At 36.8% G+C, this 25032-nt stretch overlaps 1 protein-coding gene across 1 annotated transcript in view; it reads left to right on the top strand.

Moving 5' to 3' along the window:
- The first annotated feature begins 3966 nt into the window (after positions 1–3966).
- LOC106052485 (protocadherin alpha-13-like) overlaps positions 3967–25032 on the top strand; it is a 40357-nt gene continuing 19291 nt past the window's right edge. The window contains exons 1-2 of the mRNA XM_013207878.2: positions 3967–4371; positions 23577–23665. The gene's annotated coding sequence lies outside the window, so the exon portion shown is untranslated. The remainder of the gene's footprint in view (positions 4372–23576; positions 23666–25032) is intronic.

Below are 25032 nucleotides of genomic sequence, written 5' to 3'. Positions count from 1 at the left end.
TTAATGCGCCTGATTCTACCAATTCTCTGACTACATAATTGTTTTGGGCCCTCTTTGGTGCGTTGCTCTTTGTTTTTGTTTGTTTGTTTCCGTTTTGCAACTAACCTCGATCTAGGACAGAGGCGCAGCTAGGGAGGGGGAGAGAGAGGGAGAATTTGAATATCCCCCTGTGTCCCCACTTGAAGGGGGCCCAAATGAGTGGGGTTTTTTTTACATTAAATATTAAATATTACGCAAAACGCAGGAGCCCCCGACGAAGTCAAGCCCCAAATGATGGCGAATTCCTTGCTACGCCACTGATCTAGGATTTGTGAAGAAGAACTACAGCTACACACTGAGAATCTATTGGATATTTCCAGAGTATAACTAGCAAGCTTTTGGTGTTTCCGGTGTCCAGAGACTAGACAGGCGTTGATCATCTGTGTGAGTACAGAGACTAGACAGCGTTGATCATCTGTGTGAGTACAGAGACTAGACAGGCGTTGATCATCTGTGTGAGTACAGAGACTAGACAGGCGTTGATCATCTGTGTGAGTACAGAGACTAGACAGGCGTTGATCATCTGTGTGAGTACAGAGACTAGACAGGGGTTGATCATCTGTGTGAGTACAGAGACTAGACAGGCGTTGATCATCTGTGTGAGTACAGAGACTAGACAGGCGTTGATCATCTGTGTGAGTACAGAGACTAGACAGGCGTTGATCATCTGTGTGAGTACAGAGACTAGACAGGCGTTGATCATCTGTGTGAGTACAGAGACTAGACAGGCGTTGATCATCTGTGTGAGTACAGAGACTAGACAGGCGTTGATCATCTCTGTGAGTACAGAGACTAGACAGGCGTTGATCATCTCTGTGAGTACAGAGACTAGACAGGCGTTGATCATCTGTGTGATCCAAAAGCCTGTGTGTGTGACGTCGTCTTCAATAGGCTTCAGGTCACATTCGAAGCAAGAGTTAGGCGCAATCCTAATCAACTAAATATGATTTGGTCAGCGTTTACTTGACATTCCATTTCCCTGAATATAACTGCTTGTACATATAATGTTGATGAAATTATGTATCTATCCTATATTGTAAGTAAAAAGGTTCGTCCTTCGAACTTCTCAGTGACAGATTGTTGTTTTTAAAGCTAATGACCAACAAGAGTGACATGGACTTTCTTCCTTCTTCCGCTGTCCACTTTCCATGTGTCCAGTAGCGTCATGGAGTAGGATCACGCTCCCCGTTGCCCCCCTGCCCTCACACGGTTTGGCCAAGTTAACGTCAAAAACCCATTAAGGCCACTCACGTTGACTGCATAAGTTGTCTCCCTTTAATTGGGTTATTTTCCTCCACGCCAAAAAGAGTCTAGGAAGAGAATATGTACCCTCCCAACACACACACGCACACAACACACTATTTTTTTCTGTCTCTCCCTAAACTCATTCCCTCAATTTCTCGCCTCTTCTCTGTTTCTTTATTTCTTTCCATGTTTTTTTTCTTTCTCTTTCTTTCTCACTCTTTCTCTCTCGTTCTCTCTCTCTCTCTCTCTCTCTCTCTCTCTTTATCCCTCTCTCTGTATTTCAGTCTCTCTCTTTCTTTCTCTCAGGCTATAAAATTGTTAATGTCTTTGAGCTGTTTTAAAACTATTAATTTTCACTTTTCTTTGCCTTTAACTAACTCTTTCCCACAATCCAATCTTTTAGTTTCAGTACAATTACATGCACTTACAATCATACTAAGCCCAATCAAAACTGACTTCAATATTATTAACTTCCATACGGTTTTCGATTCTCCTCCTTATGGTTCCTACTGGATATTATATCAACTTATCATTGGCCACTTATCCTGGTTATCAAGGCATGTCGCATTGTTCAAATAAATATTGACAGCTAAATCAAGCAAATGTTATCTGGTGAACTAGGAGGGCTCAACTGTGATAAATTGTTCTGCTAGTGTTGACCTCCCTTTGTTTTGGTCCAATCGAACTCCTACAGTTAGTCCAGGACTGTGAAGATAAGGGCTGAGAGTGGAGGCACCTGAACCCTGACAGTTGGGTGAAAACATTTCAAAGGCGGATATTAGTTGTGCGTGTAGGTGGTCTATTATCTATCTATCTATCTATCTATCTATCTATCTATCTATCTATCTATCTATCTGTAACTATGTAATAGTATATATATATATATATATATTAGAGAGAGAGAGACAGACAGACAAGTAGACAGACAGAGAGAGACTGTTGACATTAATAATAAGTTGTACATTGTTAATACATCATCATCATTGTACCCAGTGCTTTTTTTTGTGACGGTACTCACCGGTACGGCGTACCGGCACCTTTTTCAATGTGGGGAAAAAAATATTACTTTTCTTGTATTTTAACGTTTATTATTAATTTATTGGTAGTTAAAAGCTAGGCAATCCATCACAGAGTACCGGCACCTATTTTTTTTTTTTTTTTACAAAAAAGCACTGAGTGTAGTTAACCCTTCTTTTTAAACATGTATCGTGATTTTGTATTTTTGTTATACATTTATTAATTTAGACGTTAAACAATTGATCCTAAGTGTAGTGCGTACCCCGATAACAAGATATCAAACGTAGGCCTAGTCAGCCACAAGGTTAATGTCCCAAAGGAGTCTCTAAATAGGATTTTATTTTTACAGAAATATTTGGGTACATCTCGTTGTTATAATGATCGTCTTCTGTCTGCAGGTTGTTTTTTTTTTATTCAGTTCATTTTTTCCCCCAGGGCATCGTCTGGTTCGCCTCTAGGTAAGGATCAGACACCCGCTTGTTAATTTACTTCTTGGTTATTTCTGTTAAAAACAGTCAATACAAGTTATTACAAGGATATACTCTCAGTAAGATGTAGAGCAGTAGAGTTTTACCATTTTTTTTTGTTTTTTTTACAAAGCGTCTATCCACTCTGTCTGTCTGGTCAAAAGTTTGAACATGTTTCTCCTGTTTCCCATTTTCTGATCAAGTTAAAACTTTGCACAATTAATCATTGACCCTTACAAGACATGAATCAATCATAAAAATGTGTTACCAATTAATTATTGGTGATTAATTATTTTGTTTGATATCGAAATTAGGGAAATAAATGCTACTTAATGAGAGATGTGGAGGTATCTATGGATTTAATTTCCGTATTACGTTTTGACATGTTCATTCTTCTCTCACTTCCCAATCTCTTGAAATTTGGCATAATTATTCATAGTCAATGACATTACACGAATCAATCCTAACATTAACCAATCAGTTAATTATTTACTACTTATTAATTAATTCTGTTTTATATAGCAGAAAAAGGGGGGGGGGGTTAAACACTGTAATTCTCAGTAAATGGCAGTAATTAGCAGTTCCTTCCTTTAGAAAAAGCTTTGTTTTTTAAAGAATTCTTTTTTCTATTGCTTGTTTAATTCAGGTCGTATCTTCCCTTCCCACTTTTACATGTTCCTGTATGTCGCTCTATACTGTTTCAGCCAATGATTCTCATACAACCGTAAATTCAATTAAAATCCTCATAAAATATTTTCATTAAACCGTAACTAATGAATTAAGATCCCTATAGAGTATTTACATAAAACCGTAGCTTAAAGAATTAAAATCCCCATTATGTATTTTCATGGAACCGTGACTAAACAATTAAGATCCCCATATAGTATTTATTTTACACAATGTTAATTAATGAATAATTATTTGAATATTCCTATTTAAATAAAAGGACCGTCCCTCTTGCATTATTAATTAGGTTAAAATTCTTCCACTTCAAAGCCAGTCCATTTTTCTGACCAAACCAGCCTCCTAAGGGGCAGCCGCGCGGTCATCAGCGCGAGAGAATCGCAAATAGGTGTCCCTTCCTAGCGTAGGGGGGAGGCTACTCCTGCGTCTCTTCGATCTCGACAGCCTTGCGGTGGTGGCGCGTTATTGCACGCGGCGAACCACGTCTGCTACTCCTTCCTCGCGACCGCGAAATCTTCTAAAGACGGGGGGAGCTATCGCTTGGGGAAGGGACAAAAAAATACGGAAGGGGAAAGTTGTGAAAGTGACTTGTGTGAGACAGACGAGACGTCAAAGCAGGCGCTTGAAGAGGGACAAACTAGATCCCCGCTACCTGTGATATCGTGAGAGTGAGAGAGTACCGTCTCAGAACAGATTGTCATAGATCTAGTTGCTAAGTTAATCTACTTGTGGTGATAGCATTCTTTATTCCAGACATTTGAAGTTACTTTATAGATGAGAGTTTGTGGATATATCTAGCTTCAGTTACATTGGAGCTTATTCAAATAGCTATGGGACTCTAAGCAACAATTGTTCTTTTGGTTCTTCATTAAACGAACTGTACTTACGCTTGGATTAATTTAGGACAGAACAGTTTGAAGTAAGTATATTAACAATGTTAACAAATTGATTAGAAGTATGTAAATAAAAATAATGTTTACATTTAGGATTTAGTATTACAATTAGTTTTATTAGATGTATTGATTGAAATCAGTCACACAAAACATTGACTTTTAGATAATATTGTTTGAGTTGTAATCGATCAACTGATTTCCAAGTTATATTAAGTCGTGTTTCTCAAAAGTATTTTTTTTTTAATGATGATTTTAATCTGTGCATAAAATTTGCCATCAACTGTATTAAAGCGATCACACATCTGCTTTTCAGAACTCTATTTGTCTCTAGAAGACATAACATTTCGTTGTCATGATTTTTTTTTAAAAAAAGATAAGAATAAATTGTGAGAAGTAATGGATATCATCATCTTATCACGGATAGTATCAACACATTTTATAGAATGTGCTTAGCTTAGTTCACTTCTTTATTGTCTTATTGTCTATGACGTCTATGTTAACATTTTCTTTACTGTCTATGTTAACATTTTCTTTACTGTCTATGTTAACATTTTCATAAGAAAGATTCAAGGAACTGTTCTGTATAAAACTGGAACTGTATAAAAATCGTGGAAAAAATAAACAAACTTTTCATTAATTGTTCTTATCAATACAAGAATGACACCTACATTTAATTCAGTCTTATTCTCAGCATTATTGAAAGTCCAATTCCTCCATCACGATGGTAGAGTTCTTATTAAAAAAAAAAAAAAAACACCAACACAATATATTCGTACTCTAGACAGGCTGCTGAAATGGAAGAAGTGATGATAGGTTAAAGGTAGTTTGGCTGGCCACATAGCATCCTTGTACTCCGTCTGCTATAGAGATTGCTAGATCTATAACCCATGCTATAAGTGCTCTTTAATGAACGGGCAGTGTGGCATGTAAGTTATCATGGTTTCAAAATATCATAATAATTATATAGGTCTGTGACTTGTTAATTCTTGATAGTGCTTTTTTTCAAAACTAAATCATAATTTTGAAAAGATCAGTTCTTGAAGTTATGTCATTTCAAATTATCTTCTTTTATTATTACGTATTGAAATAAGTGTTGTAAATCGGTTAACTTTTAAATTGAAACATATTTAATTTAATATATAAATGTATTGTTCATTAGTCATTAATCGATAATTGTATTTATTTTCGTATTTACAAAAATGGGATTGTTTCATTATATATATTGTTGCTCGTGAACAAGTTCAACATAAAATCTAGATCTACATTTTAACTTATAATTAAATTTTAAAATATAAAAAAACAAAAAGACACACGAAAATTAGCAGCAAACAAAAAACAGCCTACAAATATTTTTAAAAACTACAACTTACTTATTTTGTCCTTTTAATACAAAATTTCAATGAATGTGTTCATATTGCAGACGCCTATTCATGTCTTATCAGTGAGTCTTTTTAAAAACTTTTGTTTACAAAGCTTATTTCAACTCACTCATCTCTCTGTCTGTCTGTTTAGTGCAATTGTCAAGCACGTTATTTCTCCCATACAATTCTAGTAACTATTTTAAGCTTTGCACAATTATTAATTGTTGCTAACAAAAAAAAAAAGTTAATCAAAACAATTAACAAATTATACTCAATTAAATAGCGGGGATTAGTTAAATGTGTTTGATATTGAAAAAGGCAAATGCTGTATTGAGATACATTTCTGTAAATGTGGAGCTCTGCCCATTAGATAAGCTCCTTTTTTATTTTTTAAAAATTACTTTATATATTTTTTCCACATTTTTTTTTGGAGACAACTATTCATATCATATCAGTCATCGTTAGCTTATGGTGTCATATCCATTACCAAGCCATCAGGAACCATTACAGTCCATGGTGAAATTTTAAGGGCTGCCGCTGGATATGGGATTGCATTAGACGGAGATTATTCAAATGAACATGCATCAATTATCCGGCCTAAAGAGCCGCCCATCGGGGGCTTCATTGTCCTCGATCCCCCCTTGAGATTAGCACGTCAGTGTCTTGCCTCGAATGTCAGCGCCCATCTAATCGCGATGTTCATCTGATAGTCACACACACAGGACCCCATCGACTTAATATGAGGTGTATTAGACTCAAACCACGTAGTGTCTAGCTAATGATAGACCAATTGTTTCTTATCCATATTAAAGATAGGGAATTTTCCAAAACATATCTCTCTCTCTCTCTGTCACACACACACTCACTCATTATCATGCTATTTCTTTGTATATTATTCTATTTAAGATTTTCCCTACAAAAACATAATTAGAACCCATATGTTACTAACTTAATAAAAGCTACAAACGAAGCTCGTTGAGAATTCAATTCTTATACACTAAAAAATTGCTCATAAAAGAAAAAAAGCAAACACAAACACAACAAACAAACAAAAAACAGCTAGTTTATCAACCCTTCCTTTATTCAGTACACCGGATACACCAAAGAGCTGTCTATTTATACTTCACCGACCTATACAAAAATCTCTAACAATTGTATTTCTCTTTTCTCTCTATTAAATAAATACGAATGTTCATTTTCTAAACTTCAGACGGTAAAGATGAAACTTAAAATCTTGACATGAAAATAAAAAACAATAAATAGCTGGTGTTTAAAGCCCCAGATCTAAGTTGATACAAACAGAAGCGAAGCTCTGATCCATTTCAAGTGTTCGTTTTGATGTGATGGCATTGTAAAGTGGCTGGGGAGAAGGTGTGGATCTGTTAACTCCATGTATTTCGGAAATCTAAGATCACTGCAGCATATCACGATGGTTTAAAACAAAGCGCGACATGTAGTTCAATGCCTTATTAATTATGAATACACTATGAGGCGCTAGACCAAAACACTTCCTGTTGGTAATGATGGACCTTGTAGAAATAAAGGACATCAAAACAATTGGAATAGAGCAACTTTGAAGAACAAACATATGGTCCACAAACATATGGTCCACTAATGTATGGAAATGGTCCACTAATATATGGATATGGTCCACTGGTCCACTAATATATAGTCCACAAATAACATCAACTAATAGAGTGACCTTGACGGCTTTACAGAAAAAGGCGTTGACATGGAGTTTTGAACACCACGCATGCAGGCGCGCGCACACACACATACACACATACATAACACACACACACATACATATATATATATATATATATATATATATATATATATATATATATATATATATATATATAAACCAATGACGATACGTGATACGTCTATAGTCTATGGGATCGCACTTTCTGTAAGCTCCCACAGTCCGACAACTTTACACAGAAAAAAAAAATGGATGTCGCTTCACGTGATGAGACTGTGTGAAGTCAAACTCAGTTCCCTTAACCATTTCAAATGTACAACACTTTGTTTCAATATTTGCAATGCCTTTCCATTTAGACCTGAGATGATTATTTTCATATTTTCTTTCTGATTGTGTAAACATCTTTTTTTTTTTTTTTTTTTTTAAATAACCGCGATTGACTGAAAAGGGTCATGTGAATTGCATCAACGCTCTAGGCGATGGAAAATCGTACCAAAGGTTGTGTTTTGGGAACCTTCTGATCTTACGCGACGTTGGGCCTATCACAATCAACGCCACCTGCTGGTTCCCACGGTACAAGACCAAGGATTCACAAGTTTCTTTTGCTACTTTATATCTACATTCGAAGTGTTAGATCCAAGGGTTAAATATAGTCCACGACTATCTGATGGATGAAAGAACGCAGTTATTTTTATTCTAAAGTTTCACGAATATTCAATGTATACTGACTATATACCGGTCAAGATTTCAACTCGTAGATAATTTTCTCGACCGTCCAAATAAACTTATAGCAAGAACTAGAAGTGATAAAAATAAATTTGGCCTTAAAAATGATTAAACTAATTAACTTTACTCGATTGTTAAGGGCATCGTGACATTTTTTAGGGGCAGGTAAACTAACCTTCTTCCGGTTCCTTTCGCTCATTATCTTATTCTTTGTTTAATTTTTCGGGAAGGTCATGAAATAAAAAAAAAATGATGATTACAAATGAGAATGGGGATTTCTATGTGGAATCATGTGTTATGGAGGGAGGGGGAGGCCTCAGCTGACAGTACCCGGAAGTGAATCAATCGATGTCTTCCTTAGGGGATGAGACTAACTATTTTAGCGTGTGAGATAATTGAAACCAGCTGCGCTAACAAAACACCCACAGCGCTCATGTGCTGGCAATCGTAAAATATTGTGCATGCTTCTATTGCCTATTAGGACACTATCTTGTAATATATCGCTTTTCAATCTAAAACAATCATGACTCTTATTGAGCTTTTTAAAAAATGAATATGAATCCCAAGTCTGGTCTTGACAGCGTCTGCATCTTCGATTCTGACAGTGAGCAGTGCAGAAATAATACGAATTGCCCATTCATTTCATTGGCGATATCATGATGTATTATTGAGTCATTGATTAAGAAGAACGAATAGAAACAAGAAGCCTTTAATGTGGATTTTTTTTTTTTTGTTAATTTCAAGAACACTTATTTAAATTAATCATTCCTTCATGGCATTAAGGTATTGGATAAGGAAAGTTTCCATAATGAACAGAGTTATAATGTATTTATGTATACAGTGTGGCATTTAATGGCTGGCGTTTTTGTTATTCTCTAGAAACTTGAGTCTGTTGCATGTCAGGAATCGAATATTACCCACTAACACAAGCAATGAAAGAATAGGCCTACGTATAATTTTAATAATTCGAAATGCAATAGTTAATATGAAAATAAACAATAGCTTCTGCATATACAATGATTTAACACCACAGGGATCCTTATTCTAGTATCACTCTGATTGGTCCACATAATTTTTTTATCTTCCCTTAAGTGCTCTACCAACATATATGTCTTAAAGCACACTCTACACTGATTTTTTAAAAAAAGTTTTTTTTTAGGAATTCCCGCTGTGTGACGTGAGAGCTATTTAGAGATTTTCATCTATGGCGGAAAGTCTCTAAAAAAATCTAGCTTTTTGGTGTATCCGGTGTACGAAATTAACTTTGATAAGCTCTTCCGTTTGTAGCACAACATAATTTCAACATGGCGGATTTTTACGTTATGAATTATCGCTCATTAAAAGAAATAGGAAATTAGCTTAGAGGTAATAAAGGGAGAAAAAATACGAAGATCAGCTAATGCTGAATGTAATGTTATAAAGAGTGTTTTATTTAGTATAGAATATACTAGTGAACATCCAAAACATCTTCTGTTAGTCACCTTTTGGAAGAAGGCACTACTGTATGCAGGTTACATTGTAAGAAGCAACAGGAAACAATGAACCACAAATTCAGTTGACCCCAAAATACTTTCTTTGTTAACTTTTGCATCTCGAAAACCCATTTTTCCGCCCCCTGCCATTATAGTATAGGCTTACTCCCTAAAGCAAGACTCGCTGATATTGAATGGTTATGGTTATAAATGTAGGATGCTAAATGCCTGCACTGGAACAAAACAAAACCTGTATTTAACAAACGCATTGACCCGGGACTCCATGGAGTATACAATTGTAATAGACGGCTGGGATGTAACAGTGGAGATAATGAAAGGAGCTCAGGTCTATCTTAACAACTAGGTAATTGCAGCGTTTATGTAAATTAGTGGTAATAAAAGATGTGGGTATGTAAGCTCAACATTCCAAGACGTTTTATTTTCGCGAAAACCTATTCTGTTTCATTTCTTCTTTGGAGCATGCCAGAAAGTAATCAGACATACTTAGAAGTACAGAAACGACAATAAAGTCTGTAGATATGAAAACTTTAAGAATATACAATTTCGTTTTATTAACTCTTTCTCTCCGTAATTATTTACCACATTCTGGTGGAACCAACGCTGGTAGCGTCTGTTAGGAGAGAAAGAGTTAAATCAAAAAAAAATAACTATACTGTTACATGAAGTGAAGAGCAGCCAGCTTAGGTGTTTGTTTGTTTTTTGTTTTTTTTTTAACATCAGCAATTATTCTATTACTAACATGTTCAGATTATTAATATAATAATGGGTCAATGTCTTCGATTCTTAAGATGACCGGATGATGGCTGTGTTTTACATCGCCACTATAACTCAGCTGCATATTTGTATACATACAATTTTAATCAACAAAAAGTGTAATAGCTTAAGAAAAATAGTCTAGGACAGATAACGCTTTCAGCAATCCTAGTGTGGACACTCCTGTAGCGCTATGCGTACGACTTCACTTTCCAAAAGTGAGATAGTGTTCTGAGCCCTAAATCCGCCTTTATTTTGACAATTTAAAATTATTATAATTAGAGTATATTTCCAATATCAGACCTTAGATGATGTATAGATCATATTTTTTTATGGGCAACCGTTTACGAGGGTGTCATGTGGGCAACATAACGATCAACTGCCTCTACTTTCCCCAACCCGAGTTTAGTGGACTCAGGAGCGCCCTAGAAATCTAGAAACTAAAAACACTTCTTCACCGATATTCGAACCCTGAACCTCTCAATTCGGAAGCCAAGCTCTCTACCATTCAGCCACTAAGCCTTTTAACCTAAATACATAGAATTAATCTAATTCAACGAGTGTAAATTATACATTAATAAGACTATTAGTTGTTTTTTTTTAAAGCGTTTTCTTGGACTTAACAGAAAAAAACAACAAAATAAAAAAAACACCTAATGTCAGGGGAGTTTCCAAATGGAAAAAAAAGTGGAAGGTGCGAATTCCACTTATGTAACAGCTTATCGATTATGAATCAATAAATTTCAACAAAAGACATGTCTCTGCTCAACTGACTGCCACAAGTTCATAGTACTAAGTAGTCTTCGTGATTATAGTTTCCTGTCGTCTGCTAGCAATGTCCCTCTACTCCAACTCTGTGTTCTCTCCCTTTCACCTGCACTCGTAGTTTTTCCTCTTTAGTCCCTGCCTCGCTCCGCTGACCCTCTGCGATTCTTATCAGTTTATTATAAAGAATTGAAATAAAAAAGAAAATGAATAAAATACAAAACTACTTTCATGACTCTTATCATAGAACTGAGAGTCTCCACGACAAGGGAAGGCAACCCCCCCTCTCTCTCTTTCTTCTATTCTTTCCCTTTTCTTTACAGTCGATATTTTCTCAGCATTCAAATAAATCTCTTTTCATTGATTTCCCTTGCTGTTTGTAAACCCCCCCCCCCCCTTCTCGGCCTTCATTTTGGGAAATGGGGGTTTCATGAATGGGTGTGTTATATACACTTTTATGGGTAATAACTCTTGAACATACTGGCTGAAATAGAACATTCTTCTCTCCCCTTTCGACAAGAGTTTTGTTGAGTGAGATATGATTCATTTGTTCGCTCGTTAAAGTTAGCTTTGTCATATCTGTAATCATAGGCTGGCAATAAAAAAATGTAAATATTATTGAGTAGTTCATAACTGAAGGGGGGGGGTATCCTTCTTTTCCCATTCATAGAAACTTTATAATGTACTGTAGTTATATGTGGAGTGGCTACAAACACCAATACAAGTTGATATTATTTAGATGTAAGTTATCATAACGTGGTAGTGACCTATATTAATATTAAACAAAGAGAAGTTTAAGGACATATAAGAGAAGTTTAAGGACATATATAGAACAATGGGCAAATACTACTAGCGAATGAGTAGGTAGATACAGTGGAACATTTTAGTAAGTGCAGGTCCTGGGCAGTGTTTTGGTGCAGACAACATACATGCTTCTAATAATATTAATACATATAAAAATAGAAACGTCATATTTGTCAAGAAAGAAATAGATTGCTTATTAATTAAATTTAATATTTGCCTAAATTTATTTTATTTTAGGTATATTTTGTTTTAATTTTTTTTTTCAATGTGATAGCCCTTTTAAAGGCGATGCCCTGTGCAAAGCAATTGTGCATTTGTAGCACTTGTGCTTTGTGACAAAACAAATAAACTGTTGTACAGCCTTACACGCGCGTAGATCCGGCCTTGGGTCTTTATGTACAAAGTAAATGTTTCTTGGACGCGTGGTGGCTGATCGATCCCGGGTTCGAATCCTGGAGAAGACTAAGAGTTTTAATTTCGGGATCTTTGCGTGCCTCTGAGTTCACCCAGCTCTAATGGGTACCTGACATTAGTTGGGGAAGTAAAGGTGATTGGTCGTTGTGCTGGCCACATAACACCCTCGTTAACCGTTGGCCACATAGACAGATGCAGGGGCGTAACTAGGGATTTGGGGGCCCGGGGGGATTGACCTCTTTGGGGGCCCCTTGCATTTTGACATTCGACATATGACATGGAATAATGTACGCAAAAATATATAAGCCCCAAATCAAATTGGTTCAGTATATCAGTAAACTTAACAAAAAGTAATCAAGACTCTTTTAATGAATAAAAGCCTTGTTTATTAGTTAAATAATGCACAAGTGACAAATCTCAATTGATATCGCTTCACGTCGTGCATTCTGTGCAGCAAAGACATCTATAACATCAACTACATCGATACTTTCTAGTATTGGTGACTTCACTGACATTAAAGCCATGATAAGCCTTTCTTGTGTCATTGTGCTCCTGAGATAGCTTTTGATGAACTTGAGCTTTGAGAATGATCTCTCACATGACGTAATGGAAGTGGCCTGAGTTAGCGGTATTCGGAGGAGGTTGCAAGGTTTGAGCACACGTAATTACCATATGAAGCCTGTTTCCTCAATATGTCTATTGGTGATTGTATTACTGGTTTGTTGATGAAAAGTGCTCGTGCATCAATGACATCATTGAAAAAGCGATTTTCCATTTATTTCATCATACAAACAGGAAAAGTAGCACAGTTTGTAACAGGTGTCTTGGTTCAAGAAGAAACCCAAAGGTATCCATTTTCTTTCCAGCCTTTGAAATCTTCCCTTCATCTCCATGTGAAATCTGTCCAGCACTTCTGTCGCAACACGTTTGAATTGCAGTTCTATTGACAGTCCTACATTAGAACTCAACTTCCCATCAAGTCTTTTCTTTCTTCTGGTTGTTTTGATTATTATTATTATAGCTTTTATATAGCGTTACTTTCATGCTTATAGCATGCTCAGGGCGCTTTGGTCCAATCTAGGAGTTGGTTTTCCGTTCTGCCTTTAGGCGCTCAGTAAACGTAACTCTGCCCGAGTCGGGTGTCTAACCTCGAGTCCCCTTCTAGGTAGCCAAGACAAGCCAAGTTCAAGCGCACTTAGCCTCTCGACCACGCTTCCCACAGGGATTACAGGGAATCCATAGTATTCACTACCTTCTTTTGCTTTTTTGATGGATTGGGTTTTTGTCAGTTTCTCATCATTTTGCAGAAAGCATGAAAGGGTACTCATTTCTTTAGCAGCTTTCCATATTTGCAGTCCAGACTTTTGTAGTTTCTTCCGAACTTTATTAATTGGGAGCAAGAGCTTTGACCAGAATTCAAGATAGGCAAAAAATTCTTAATTTTCCACTGCATGAAGAAGATTCTGTCCTAATATTATATGGTACTACGTCATTGTTGGTTGTTTATGTTTTGTGCGCAAGCAAAAGGATTCAGAGCATACAAAAGTGGGAAAGATCCATATCTCGTTATGCTCGAGTATAGAAATACTCCGATAAGTGGACTGCCGTATTCACCATCACAACTGGTGACGAGTAGAATACTCAGGGAATCATTCGAACTGATCCCAAACTATTGAAACCATCGGTAGCTGAAAATGCAGAGACATTACTCAACGAACGACAGATGAAAAAGCAAAAGCAAGACTACCTAAAGATTATTCTGTCGGAGAGTTCGTCTAGGTCAAACATGGCAGAAAGCAGTTGTCATAAAAAACATTCAGCACCCAGATCTTACATCATAAAGACAACGGAAAAACATACAGAAGAAATCAACGCTTTTTGAATAAGAGTTTCGATGAAGACATCTCTGGGTACTATGATACCGATGGAGACAATGAACTGCAAACTGTTGGAACAAACGAAATAGACAGTTATAGACCAACGTCTAGAGAACTTGTTGTGCCAGTCAAGACAACCAGAAGTGAACGAATTGTTAAAGTTCCTAGTAGACAGGGCCGGCCTTAGGCCACTGCAGCCTATGCGGTCGCAGTGGGCCCCGCGCTTTCATAGGACACGCGCTAATTCTAAGTGTACATTATTAAATTAAAACATTATAACGTATATAAAATAACAGGGTTTACGTGACCTCCTGATTTTCCAGGGCCTCTAGGAAATCTCATGAAAAGGCAAAATATACGATAAAGTCCTGAACCTTTTTTGAATTTATTCAAATCTCCTGAAGAATAGACGAAATTGACATTTTGGGGTGCCAATAAATAAAAAGTGGCATTGCGAGCTTTCATTTGATAAAAATTTATTGCAAAGACGAAAGTAGGCCTATTTTCTAATTTAAAAAAATAATATTGACATTATGCTCATCCCTACCCAGACTAGGCCCCGCGCGATCCGTTTTGCATAGGGCCCCGCAAATGGTAGATATCACTCTTAAGAACTTTAAAAGGAAGGGTGTGATAATAACTTCAAAAGGAAGGATGTGCTAATATTATATGATATTACGTTATTGTTTGTTGTTTATGTTTTGTACAAAAGCAAAAGGATTAGATGGAAATAAAAATAGAGTTTCCATTGGATTGAGGAAAGATGAATAGAGGGGTAATAACTCGAGTGTGAAGTTTAATTCTGAAATTATAGACACCAAACCCTAATAATGGACTATTCTTGCATTATTAAGAATAACTTTTGGATCTGTTATACTCGATTCTGTAAATTTTGCTTCAAGGTTAATTAGAGTAGCCATTTAGATCTATTATTAGTAAAGGTAACAAGATACCTGGAATTCGCTGTATATCATGCAGTTTTATTCCTGGCAACAAAGTTTAAAATGTAAAACTAACTTTAAAAAAAACTTTGATCTCTGTGGGAAAAAATATTTTTTAAATGTCAACAAAGTCAACGTACTGATAGACCTAGATCTAGGTTTAGTCTTTGTGATAAATTTTTAATCCATAAATGTTGAAAAAAAAGACACCCGTTGACACTATTTGTCAATCAAATATATTAATTTATGTATTTACAAATAAATTTCGGACACCCATTTGGGGGACCCCCTAGGTGGGGGCCCGGGGGGATTTTAAATTTCTCCCCCCCCCCTCCCCCCCCCCTTAGTTACGCCACTGGACAGATGCCCTCTACATCATTTGCCCTGTAGATCGCAAGGCCTGAAAGGGGAAACTTACTTAAACGCTTCTTAATTAAATGTAGAGCAGAGTGGAAAAGAGAGAAAATAAACTATCCTATCTATCTATCTACTTTTCTAGAAAATCTTGTATAATCTTTCGAGTCAAATTAGCTTGCTATTTTAATGTTGGGGCCTACAAAATTTCCTAGCTGTATATATTTTTTAACTGCCCCACTCCTTGTACATTTTCCTCTTCATGTATTCACCAATGGCAGTATCCTAAAGAAGTACTTTAGCTTTCTTTCACCTGTGCTAGTTTTTACGTTTGACTGTCTGTAACATGTTCAACGAATGTAAAAATTACAGTCTCCGGTCCACCAGTGATAAGACCGACCACCTATTTAACATTTCCTTGTTTAACGACTCTATAATTATGTTGTAGGCGGCGAACAGAATTTTGTTTTAATGGATAATTTTCAGTTGTATTTATCTCCCTCTCTTTCTCTAACAGTGCTATAAAATATGTGACTACACTAATTGTTCTTTTATAGACGCGTCCATAATTGCCTTACCTTGTCGCAAGTATTAGATTACAGGATACCATACGGTATACGGTGGAACGCTTGTAAAGGGGAAGGGGGTGTTACACTTTATAACCCCTTCCGCCTTCTCCACCCCAGGAGGGCGCTCTTCCACTTTCATCATTGTTCTAATGACTAGGTTCGTTTCCCTAAGGAAGAAACAACAAAGAAAAGACGCGTGTTAAATAGTTTCGTATTTCTGATGAGGGGGCGCGATAAATGAGAGGTAAAGCGTTTGGCTTCCCAACCGACGGTTCCGGGTTCGAATCCTGGTGAAGTCTGGGATTTCGAATTTAGGGATTTTAGGGCGCCTCTGAGTCCACCCAGCTCTTAGGGTTACCTACATTAGTTGGCGGTTGGTCGTTGTGCTGGCCACATGACACCCTCGTTAACCGTGGGGCCACAGAAACAGATGACCTTTACATCATCTGCCCCATAAACCGTAACTTCTGAAAGGGAAACTACTTTTTAGAAAAAAATTTCGGATGAAGCGAAACCTTAAAGCCTGCGATCCACACAAGTTTAATCAGAACAATATGTTGTTGTTGTTTTGTTTTTATTATTGATGTTGATGTTCTTGTTGTGTTTTTGTCGTTGTTCTTTTGATTTTGTTGGTTCTTTCTGGAATGAAAATCAACGACAGATGCACTCAAAAACTATTCATATGCTAAGAAATGAAGCAGTTTGTACGTGTACTTTCTATAAAGGCAAACGTTTTCTGAAACCTGCTGGTTGTATTCAGTTGCTTACCTAGAAATACATTACATTAGAACGTTGAATTAAAGGATTAGACAACTCAGGACTTTTGTAGAATCACACATATCGCTTGAAGTTTCTCTCTTTCCCTTTGTTTACAATCGAACATGAAATTTTAGTGGGTTTTTATTTCCTGTTTGCTTACACATGGAAAAAGTTTATTTTAAACTAGTCTTGATGCTAGACAAAAAACACAACAAAACACAGCATTGTTCACTGTGTTACTAAATTGAATCAAAGTGGCAAACATTGCGAGACTTGGAGGTTATATTTGTCCTTAGTTTTCCATGCGCCAGGATTTTTTGAAAGACAATCATATTTTCTGTTGACCAAAAAAATTACATCATTGGGTTTTCGCCAATTTTTCTTTGTTTCCCTTGACTTTTTGTTTAGCTCTACAAATTGGACGCTAAAAAAAAGAACCCAACATAATGAAGGCCTGGCTTCAGAACTTCCGAGCTGCTTATGTGAGAGAAATAAAGGTTAATGGAAAAGTGCTTGTGCTTCCGAACCAAAGAATATTAAGTTCGAATCCTGGGGGAAGATTTTGAATTTTGAGGGGTCTCCCAGCGATTATTATAATTATCATTGGTAGAGGGGAGAATTCACCTATCAACTTTAACAAAAGGTTTCATTCAAGAGTGTCATATAATCAATATCTAGGAAATGTATTTGGAGCTTTGCAATTAAAACATTTCTTAAGGTTGTCGACACAGGAGGTATAATGATGCCTTCAAGAACTCTCCAAACAATTTGGAATCAACGCACATGAATTGGAAAAACTAGCTCATGATCATTCGTGGCACTGAGACGCCAGTTTCTGTGTTCTAGGCTACTAAGTGAAGAGTGTAGCAGACAGGAAAGAGAAAAAGACAAGCCGAAAAAAAAAAACAAAAAACAACTGAGTAGATGTAGGCTATTGTAGAAATACTGCAATAAGCCCAAGCCATGCTACATTTCGTGTAATCGGATTTTCAAAGCGAAAATCGGACTTCTTCAGAGTTCATAGAAAATAAGATTGTGCTAATCTTCGACCACGAAGTAGGAGCTAATGATCACCCAGAACGTAAATCTATTTTCATTGAATGTGAAAGCATCCTCCATTTTTTTTCTTTCTGACGCCGGACGTGACGTGTGAGTAGGGATAGTAAAACAACATCAGGTCTGACTGGTCTGTGGGCTAAAAAACTCTGACGTCATCGTTGTTGGATAACAGATTATCAGATACGTGAAGTTTGGTCCCAAGCCAAGCTCCCGGGTAACGGTGACCGTTGTCCATTTAACCGTTTTATAAAGTACCAGTATTTAAGGTCATATTTCTAAATGGCCATCAAAGCTTCAATGCGACATGACGATTTTACTACAACAAAAAAAACACTTTTTGAAGAAACTGAAAAAAAGCGTAAAAGGAAAAGAATCTGAAGTCATGCTTTTCAGAGAGTTCCCGGGACTAAAGGACAGAATAGCTAAATGACAAATAGGGATGTGTGGTAGCCAAAGATTTTTCCCCCCAACTGTTCTCATAAAATGTTTGGCTTGATCTTTTGAGCACATTAGACGAGGCCGGTTAAACGATTGATCAAAGCGGGCTACTTTGAACCGCTGCTTTAAGGTTGGACTTTTCGCGGCTCACTAGTTTTAAGATAGGGAACAAAAGGAGTTTTTTTTTTTTTTTAACTTGTAGATACTTTTTCCACGTGAGTCAAAAATATTTTATGCGTGTTTACCCGCATGTGCTGGAGGATTCGTGTGTATGTATGTGTTTGTGTGTGAGAGAGAGTGTATGTGTAATGATCGTAGGTGATATTTTTTCACAATGTATTATGTACCACTTTTGTGTAGTTTGTTATGAGTATTGTACAATGGTTTGTTATGTGGATTGTAGCCTATCGTGTTTGTTAGATGTATTGTACACGAATTTGTTACATATATTGTACAATTGTTTTTTATATGTATTGTACAAGTAATTGTTACATATATTGTACAATTGTTTGTTATATGTATTTTACAATGTTCATCTGTCCACATCATACGTTCCAAAAACATTAGAATAATCATTAGATGGAATGAACAAGATAATGTCATATTTTGTTACGATATGTTACATTTTGTTTATGTAAAGGAATCTTAGTCAATGTGTGACCAACTTATTATATACATCCCTTTCTACACCACAGATTCCTTTCTTTTATTTATATTAATAATTAACAATATAAAGTATTCATTGTGTTTGCCTAGTTCACCCCATTCCCTAGGACTAATTCCTACTTTCCAGGATGAAGCTAAGGTAAATAACACATACACTGAGCTTTGTCTTTCTTTATTTTTTTCCGCCAATAAATTTAGTGTAACAAAGATGATAAATGCGAGGATCTATTTATAACTTTAAGATGTCAGGTTTCACTTTGCCCAAGAGTCAGCTTCCTCTGAAATAAATCATAAAGGTACCATGCGTTGTGATAGCTACCCCTCAGCGTTACCAAATGGCGATTGATTGGCAGTACTGCTAGACCCACTTGACTGACACTAGTATAACTTGTATTGAATCTGTTTCTGAAGAACTCTACTAGTCAACCATTCTGACTTCTATTCTCTTTGTCTTTCCGTTAAATTCTATGTAAAAATCTTGGAAGCTGAAGAGCGCATGTGTTCTTCATCAGATTTACTAACTGGCTCATTCCCCCCCCCCCTCCCCACCAATTTATCTTTGTATTAAGTTCAACTACTCTCCCCACCTCTAACACACACACACCACACACTCGACATACACACGTAAAAAAGTGTCCCACTGTTTGCTAGCCACTGTCAACTCACTTTCTGACAGCAGACATCTTCTCTCCAGAGGAATAATTTGACGGACAAATGTCAGCGTTACTGGCAAATACCCTGTGCGTGTCTGTGTCTCGACCAGTGTCCACGTTCAAATTAAAACACGAAACGGAGGTGGGGGCGAGGGCGGAAAAGACTTTTCGGTTCAAACTAGAACAACAGCTAAACAGTGACTCCCATTGTTGATGACGTGGTCACTCTAACAACAGGTGAAGAGGACAAAACGACGTCGAGGGGAGAGAGAGAGAAGAAGGTGTGCCTGCGAAAGAAAAAAAAAATAAAGGGACACCACCGATTGTTTTAGTCACCCGACTTGTTTGCCTTTCTCTTAAAGAGTCAAACAGGGGAAACTAAACAGGACAACATCAACTAGGGGAAATAACTCCGTTGGACTCAAGGTTGTCATGCTTTTGGATTAGAAATTTCAACAAAGGGTGAGACAGGCTGGACTCCCCTTTACACCCACTCCACCTATATTTATTTTTGTCTATTTGGTGTTATCAGAATGTTTGTTTTTTTAATGGCTTCCCTCCCTTTCCATCTCAAGCTCAGAGCATAGCGTCCATAAGCATAAAATCTTGCCTCCATATCTCTCTGTATTATCTATTACAAATATGCAAGTATTATACTCATTGATTATTTCCTATGACAGATATCACTCACCCAGTCTGTCTGTTAAAAAGTTTGTACACATTTCTCCACACCCATTCTGGGGTCAAGTTAAAACTCCGCACAATTTTGTATTGTGGATTTAAACTTCGGGACTTTAGACTCCAAATCCACCAAACTTTAATGGGTACCTGGCATACGTTTGGAAAACAAGGGAATTTTCCTTCATAAACCGTCGGCCATAGAATCGGCGAAGGTGTTTGTATTATTCAGATTTCATCACCTCCAATTAAGTTACACCATCTGCCCTGGTATATTGTTTGATTCTACACATGTAGATTATCACATAATAATGTATTATCACATTCTATTTGAAATTCATTGTTACATTATTATGCATTTTCAACTTCGTTTTCTAAAGGCGCGATGACACTTTAATATATTGTTTTAACACAACCTTCTAAATTCAGTTATTACTGTTTTGTTTATTGTTACTATTCTTTCAGATTTATACGAACTTAACTCCCTTTGCAACTTTTTAAAAAACTCTTCGATGCCATCTTTTATTTATAGATTATTTTTTTTTACTGTTCTGTGAATAGACTACATCCCTGACAATATCTTGCCATTGTGTTTTGATCCCCGTGAAAGAATATGACATTATATATGTATTAGAATGGTATAAACTATTTTGTAATTTTATAATTGCCTTGAGGTCACCCAGTCCAAGTTATACACGAATACAATTGAGTCTTAAGAAAATGTTCTTTCTGGGTCTAGGTTCTAACCACTCATAAAACTTGTGGCTTAAATAATTTATTGTACTCTGTGTGTTATGTCCAACGCTGGTTCACTGCCGGTATAGAGAGGCAGTGCGCTGAAGTCTACCGATGGGGATTGGTCGATCGCCAATGTGTTTGTTTTACCGCCCCACCCTCTTCCTCATCATCATCCGACCCCAGGTCTTTCTGTGATGTCGAGGGTGCGTCCATTTAATTAGTGATATGAGTACCGGGGATAAGTAGAAATCAATAACGCAGGAAGCACTATCCAGTTAGCTTTGTTCATTTTCCTTTCATTCTGTGTCTCTGTCGTAGTCTCTCCCAATCAGCACGAGAAGTCAGAACGAGGCTTACCTTATGTCAAGGTTAAATATGATAGCACACATGTTGCACTGTGAAGCGAAGCTGGCTAACCATGACAAACCAAAAGAGCCAGGGTTCGAATCCCTAGTTTTAATATTTTTCTATATAATTTCTTGTATAAACAACCCGATCTAGGGCACTCGAAATTTGTAATGTAATACTAGCCGGACATTACCCGCGGCCTGCGGGCCTTAGTTTGTGAATTGATGTAGTGGATTGGATTTAGATGTATGTTAAACTTAGCTAATGTTCCTTCCAAGTTTTTCTCTTTCGCCACGAAAATTAGTTTTGCGAAAATGGGTTAACCCGTTTAGCGGATACATTCATATCTATTAAAATTGGAAGTAGCGCGAGATGAATGGGATATAATGTACAATTAAAACGGATTTACCCGATTTGTTAAATGAATGGAATTATAAAGTACGTCAGGACTTCTAACTTCGCAGATATAAGGGATGAATTTATGTAAAAATGCTTTTGAAAGAGAAATTTGAAGCTTAATTTTATTATTAATGAAATCAATAGACTATATTTTGTAATTTTCATGTGTCAAAGTGAAAAACTATCTGTGCAAAGTGTAGTTTTAAAAATTAGATCTAGATCTAGAGATCTCATGTAAACATGGACTAGATCCATAAACAGGAATACTTTCAAAAAGTTGGACAACTTTTTTTAAGGGTCTTAAGTTTGTTTTAAGGCTACTATACATACGTCACGGTTCCAGTTAGTACCCAAGGAACATTTATGCCAAGTTTTATCAAGATTGGTCAAACGGTTTTGATTTCTATTCGTATCATACATATGTACATACATACATCCACACGCCTTACTTTCTACTTTATAGTATAGATTTTACATTCAACAAAAACGAACATCAGATCTTCTGTACGTGTGCTTTTCACACTGAATTATTTTCAGACCAAGATTATCTTATGTTTATATAGAAAACTCTACTTTTAAAATAAATGAACAATAAGAAAACACTGAAAAGTTCAAACTTCTAAGATCACTTTGCCGTGACATTCTAATGCAGTTAGTTTCTGAACAAATTTGGACTTGGAGTCGCCGAGGCTGAGTGGTAAAGCGCTTGGCCTCCAAACCGAGGGATCCCGAGTTCGAATCCTGGTGAAGACTGGGATTTTTTAAAATTATGGGATCATTAGGGCGCACAGTTCCAATGGGTACCTAAAGGTATCTAATGGGTACGTTGGGAAGATGAAAGGTAGTTAGTTGTTGTGCTTGCCACATAACACTTTCGTTAACCGTGGGCCATAGAAACATGTGCCCTATAGATCGCAAGGTAAGAAGAGGGTACTTTATTGTATCTGTTTCTCTCCACTCATGCCGATCCCTAATGTAGCCAGCACACATAGAAACACGTTCAATTCTCGAGTTTAATGCATACAGTCGTTATTAGTGTAGTACATATATTACGTAACATTCGAAAGTACAACCCCTTTGTCCCCCCTCCCCAGATGTCCGCACAAAGTAAATAAAAGAACGAAAGCTATCTGTAGAATAACATTGTAAAATAAAAGGTAGGCACCTTCTCTTTTAAAAATGGTCACTATATAGAATACATGGCTCACGTCTCACTGTGAACTATAAACACGATGCGGTATAATCTTGGCTATGTAGAGAGGCGCACATCCAAGAACAACAAGCGAGACGTCTAGCATGTCCTTGTCCATTCAGCGCCCCAGAGATGGAAGCATCAATATTTGGGCGGAAATGAACAGGGCAAGGGTCAGCGTGTCTAGCAACATAAAGCGTACCATCCCTAAAGGACGTAGGTTTTCCTTTCAAATATTTTAACAGATGGTACTCGCCAAAATTGTTATCGGGCTGTTCCTACAGGCACGGAAATGAAAAAACACAACGAAAATTCCAACCAACCGGAACGAGCGTAACAAAAGGTAAAAAGTCAATAACCACCGTCCGCACCCCTTTCCATTCTTTTGATTCTTTCCGACGATGGTCTATTGCGCATGACTTCGAAACAAATTCTAACTATTGGTACAATCTATGTGCCTCTACATTACTAGATTACAAGAGTGAAGTTTGAAAACTTTTCATATTTCAAGGATTATAATTTTGTGTTTCTTTCAGACTCTCATTTCGGGTAGATTTTTTAAAGTGAAAACGTGATTTCAACCAGTGAATTTTCATTAATCAGATCATCAGAAGCTGATATATATGTAAGTATTTTTAAAAATAACTTTTACAGTGTACAGAGTATAGTACGTGTTTGATTTATATATATATATTAAAATACAATTTCTAATCAATTTCCTTATCGATCTGTCTTAAACCTCCCAATCCTGTGATTTTAACTGTTCATTTAGGTTACCTTATATCTGCCTCTCGTTGACTTCTTTGGGGGCCCCTGCATTTTGCGTAATGTTTAATTTTTAATGTGAAAAAAAAACCCACTCATTGGGGGGAGGGGGGCGGGATTTTTAAATTCTCCTCCCTCCTCCCCCCATCCTAGCTACGCCACTGGTTATGTAAATTGTTCACTTAGGATACCATCAGCAAGATGTATATTTCGAATAGTGTTTAGGCTTTGCAAAGTTTCCATGTTACTTTGCCAGTCAGTTCTAGGAGCCTGGTCTCAAGTTTCAAGTCATCGCCATCACTTCTCAAGTTTTCATTAACCCTCACATTCCGCAGACTTCTCATTATCGTCAAGCATTCTGTTCTCTCGTCTCATTTTTACTTCATCATTACCTTTTTTTCTTTGACGTCTTTGTAGTTTTCATCACTCGGTAGCTCATTTACACTTGTCATCTCATCGATTCATCCTCGAAACATCTTCTTTAAGCCATTTATACAGCTTTCTCCTCATGCGTCTTTTTGTTAGGTGTAATGTTATTCCAATAGACTTTTTGTTTTTATTTCACGATGTCGTGGTTGAGAGTGTTTAGATGAAGCTGTTCGCCGAGAAAGAATGGGTTATTTGAAAATATGTTGATGACATTGGTTAATTCATGACAGGTTTAGCTTCTATTAGAGAGCTAACTATATTCTTTCTATTGCTTTGCGCACTCTTGTGTCTTTCTCTATCCTCTGTTATTTCTTTGTGTTGTTGCTCTGATTCTGTGCCTCTGATTGGAAAGTCTTATATGTAACTATTTTCTTCATTCCTCTCTGTATTTCTACTTCTCGTCTTTTCTCCATTACTTTCTCTCACTTCCGTTCTCTCTGTATCTCTTTCTCCCTTTTTTCTCTTCCTTCCATTTCTCCCTCTCTCTCTCTCTTCCGTTCTCTCTGTATCTCTTTCTCCGTTTTTCTCTTTCTTTCTCTTTCTCCCTCTTTCTTCCGTTCTCTCTGTCTCCTTCCCCCCTCTTTCCATTTTCTCTTTCTTTCTCTTTCTCCCTCTTTCTTCCGTTCTCTCTGTCTCCTTCCCCCCTCTTTCCATTTTCTCTTTCTTTCTCTTTCTCCCTCTTTCTTCCGTTCTCTCTGTCTCCTTCCTCCCTCTTTCCATTTTCTCTTTCTATTTCTCTCTCTGTCTCTCTCTTGCTATTACTTTCTCTCCCCTCTCTCTGTCTCTCTCTATATATAT

This window comes from Biomphalaria glabrata, chromosome 8 (assembly GCF_947242115.1).
Source record: "Biomphalaria glabrata chromosome 8, xgBioGlab47.1, whole genome shotgun sequence".
Lineage (NCBI taxonomy): Eukaryota > Metazoa > Mollusca > Gastropoda > Planorbidae > Biomphalaria > Biomphalaria glabrata.
The sequence above is the reverse complement of the archived record's forward strand: the minus strand, read 5'-3'. Positions and strand labels throughout refer to the sequence as shown.